The sequence below is a fragment of the Tachyglossus aculeatus genome, chromosome 9 (genome assembly GCF_015852505.1).
Source record: "Tachyglossus aculeatus isolate mTacAcu1 chromosome 9, mTacAcu1.pri, whole genome shotgun sequence".
In the NCBI taxonomy this organism is placed as follows: domain Eukaryota; kingdom Metazoa; phylum Chordata; class Mammalia; order Monotremata; family Tachyglossidae; genus Tachyglossus; species Tachyglossus aculeatus.
The window spans coordinates 14,594,466-14,598,532 of NC_052074.1; the positions used below are offsets into that span (position 1 = coordinate 14,594,466).

Here is a 4,067-nt window from a genome sequence, read left to right on the forward strand (position 1 = left end):
TAACCAATATAATTGCTATTTAGACCTACAAATTAATCTGATTCTCAATGACATGATGGTAGCTCAATCTGTTATGTAATCTCCCAATAGATTTGCTTGGTAAAAATACGGAAGTACCTATTGCCTCCTTCCGTGCCGTAAACTCGAGTCTCTGTCCTCGACTCTCCTGTGCCACTGCTGCCCAGCCCAGGTGAGTCTTAACTTGTAGCAGACTGCTTTCCACTCGCTAGCCACTGCCCAAACTAGAAATGGAACGGGTATGCCTCTGTTAGACTCTCCTCCCATAGCTGATACTGGTAGAGTACTGGAAACTCTCCAGGTGCGACCCTGAGAGGGGCTTCTTACTCTACCCACAAAATATTTTTGCTTTTTTGGTTAGGGCTAGGAGTTTGGGTTATTGGTGAGGGTTAGGGTTAGAGTTAGAGTTTTTTTTTTCTTTGCAGCTCTTCAAACCGAACTGATATAGCACTGGGTGAACTGACTGGATAAAAGCAGGTCTTCTGCTCTTCTGAATTACCGGATTGCTCCTTTTCTGGCCCCTGGACATTCAGATGAGCTTTGTGCAGACACCAGTGGTTAAAAGGGTAAAATATGAACAAAGTGTGCAAATGTGCAAGAGATGCTCTCTCAAAGATGCACTCATGGATTCACCCTCACAATTGGCGGCATCCTCTCCGAACTGAAGGTCAACTCTGTGAGCCCCAGGTGGTACGGGGACTGTGTCTAACTCTATTTGCTTGTATCCACCCCAGCGGTTAGTACAGTGCCTGGCACACAGTAAGCGCTTAACAAATACCCCAGTTATTATTCCCACTACCAAAGACTAACTGCTGTATTATTATGGCAAAGGAAAAGATGTGTAGTCAAGAAGCACTAGATTGAGCTTGCAGTGCTGTTATTGACAGAGACTGAATATCGAAGCCAACTTGACAGAATGCTTTTTGTGTCCACAATTACCCTAGCTAGCTAGGGATTAAAAATAGTACCATTCAGAATTATCAGGTAAGACCTTATCTACAGCCTCCTCCTAGAAAACAGTGAAGCTCTTCTTGGGAGCCAAACATAAGCTTCATCCACTGAGCTCTGATTGCTTTGGTCCCTTTCTTCTGAAGTCTGGAAACGGCAGTTTTGTCTTTTTACAGGTTGAAGATTTTGACATATTGTTGGAAAGAAAAAACCTTGGGCTGAATAGAAGCTAGTAGATGACAGAAGTTTGAAATGCCTCTCTTCTAGATACTGATGCTTATCTGGCATAATATAATACCTAATTGTGACTTATCCTTCTCATGTACATCCTTACTACTCCTGCACTGTAAATTTGGCTTGGCTTTAAAACATTTTCTTCAAGGTATATGGTAGGCTTTCTATTTTTGTTCTTTTTGCCTTCCTTCTTTATTATCTGAAGGTGGGGTGTGTGTGTGTGTGGCTATTGTCCTGTCAGACACTTTTAAAGACTTCTGCTGAGGCTAAAAATTTAAATGGTGAATAAGGAAAGTGGGCATATTAGTATAAGGAAGCTACTGAAACCGATTTTAGTGTTCTGTTATTTTGAAGGGGCATCTAGAACATAGACAATGTGTTCATCTGTAGTAATTTTAATTAATCCACAACTATAAGGCAACAATTCTAGACTATAAACTCACTGTGGGCAAGGAATGTATCAGTTATATTGTTGTTTGTACTCTCCCAAGTGCTCAGTACAATGCCCTGCACACGTAAGCACTCAGTAAATGTGATTGATTGTTTGATTGATTTATTCAGGATAGTAATTGTAGTAGTAGTAGTAAAAGCTTTCCAGACTATTGCATCAACCTCCTCACTGACCTCTCTGCCTCCAGCTTCTCATATTTCACAGTGCCACCATGTTCCTTGTTCAAAAATGTTGTTCTGCACACTCCACATGCTTCAAAAACCTTCTGAAGTTTCCCATTCCACTCCACATCAAAAAGAAACTGAAGCATTTGATTTTCCTTGTACCAATCCACTCTCTTCTCCCACTATACCCTTGATCATATTCTTCATGCTTCTCAAACTAACCTACTCCCCATACCTCATTCTTGTCTCTACCACCACCAACTGCTTGTTCACATCCTATCCCTCAAATGGAACTTCCTTTCCCTTCATATCTACGAGACCACAGGTCTCCCCATCTTAAAAGCCCTTATGAGATCACATCTCCTCCAGAAGGCCATTTTAGCTCCCCACCTAGACAGCATGGCCTACTAGAAAGAACCTGGGCCCGGGAATCAGGACCTGAGTTCTAATCCTGACTCTGCTTTTATCTACTGTGTGAACTTGAGCGTGTCACTTAACTTCTCTGGGCCTCGATTTCCCTCAGCTGCAAAATGGGGATCCAATACCTGCTCTCCCCCCTTCTTAGACCGTGAGCCCCATGTGGGATATGATTATCTTGTGTCTATCCCAGTTCTTATTACAGTGCTTGTCACATAGCTCCTAACAAACGCCACAATTATTTCCAACTGCTACTTCAGGCTTGCACTGCCTAAGTGCTTAATCAATCAGTAATATTTGTTGAACACCTCCTGGGTGCAGAGCACTGTACTAAGTGCTTGGGAAAGTTCAATCCAATAGAGTTGGAAGAAGTGATCCCTGCCCACAAGAAGCTTACAGTCTACAGTCTCCTTAGGTCATCACAATCTCCGTAGCACTTATATACAAATCTTAGATCCTGTACCTCTCCCTCTATCTGTAATTTATTTTAGCACCTTTCTCCTCCACTAGATTGTAATATCTTTGGGGGTAGAGTGTGTCCTCTAAACTCTTTTGTGCTCAGTACATACTATTAACTGATGGATTGTTTGGGAAGTACTAATAAAGTGACACCTTGCCTGACCACCAGGAACTTACCCTCCAATGGAAAAGAAGGGAGGGATGAGAGATCAGTATTGAAATGAAGATGGTGCAAATGACATTTTTTAAGGATAAACAAGCTGGCTAATCATAAAAGATAAATACTATATGGTCCTCAGAACAGAAATTGGCTAATCCGTCAGTTGCACCAAACTTCTATGTCCATCTAGTGTAGTATCTTTCTTTTAGAATTATTTTTGGATCTGGTCACTCAATTCATAATGAATAGATATTTCTTGAATAGTAAAGGTTACATACCACTGTGCCAGGCCCTTGATATTCAAAAGTTGCACATATTCATATTGCATTAGCAGGATGAGAGATTCTTCATGTAAAACTGTTTGGACCAGCCTTGCTCTCCTGAAGATTTCCATTTAACATTATCTTTTCAACATGGAATATTGAATCCTGGATGAGTAAGCAGGGTATAGTGGGGTCTGAGGAAAATCTCTGGAGTTGTGCAAAACTTCTGAGGCAAAACCTAAAATCATGCAAACCTCATCCGGTTCTTAGTTTGTACACGACAGTCAAGCCAGCTGGATTTCATTCCAGCTTTATTATCTGGCCTTCTGCCCCTTTTTTTCAGAATTGGAAGTGATTTTTTTTTCTTTTTTTCATCCTACTCTCTGGAGATGTGCTTTCAGGAGAGGCACTGTTTCTGCTGGTTCAACTCAGGTTCATTGTGGGAGGAAGTCAGATGGTTAGAAGAGATTGGACTTCCATGATCCTGATTAGCTCAGTCCCATAACACTAATGTACATATCCGTGATTTATTTATTTATTTATATTAATGTCTGTCCCTCCCTCTAGACTGTAAGCTCATTGTGGACAGGGGACATGTCTACCAACTCTGTTGCACTGTACTCTCCCAGGTGTTTAGTACACAAGGCACGTGGCAAGTGCTCAATAAATACCACTTATTGATTGATTGATTTAACTTGCTATCAGACAAGATGACCATGTTCCCTTGGCATCCAGGTACCTACATAACTGAATTTTCAAATCTGAAATACCTCACGAATATAAAAAGACATGCATTGATTTTGTTTATTGTTTGGAAAAATGAGCACGTCAAGTGAAACAAAAATTCAATATTTATCATGTGTGTGCAAATCCTGTGTAACCAGGTTACAACTCAATGATGCAGATTTTCAAAATCCATTTGAAACTAAATTGGTGTATTTCATCTCAACGAG

The 4,067-nt window shown here is 40.8% G+C and overlaps 1 non-coding gene across 1 annotated transcript; it reads right to left on the reverse strand.

Annotated features, from left to right (window-relative positions):
- Nucleotides 1-200: 200 nt before the first annotated feature.
- On the reverse strand, nt 201-337 carry LOC119932731. The gene has a single exon (XR_005452470.1). It is a non-coding gene; the product is annotated as a small nucleolar RNA SNORA7 (small nucleolar RNA).
- Nucleotides 338-4,067: the final 3,730 nt, after the last annotated feature.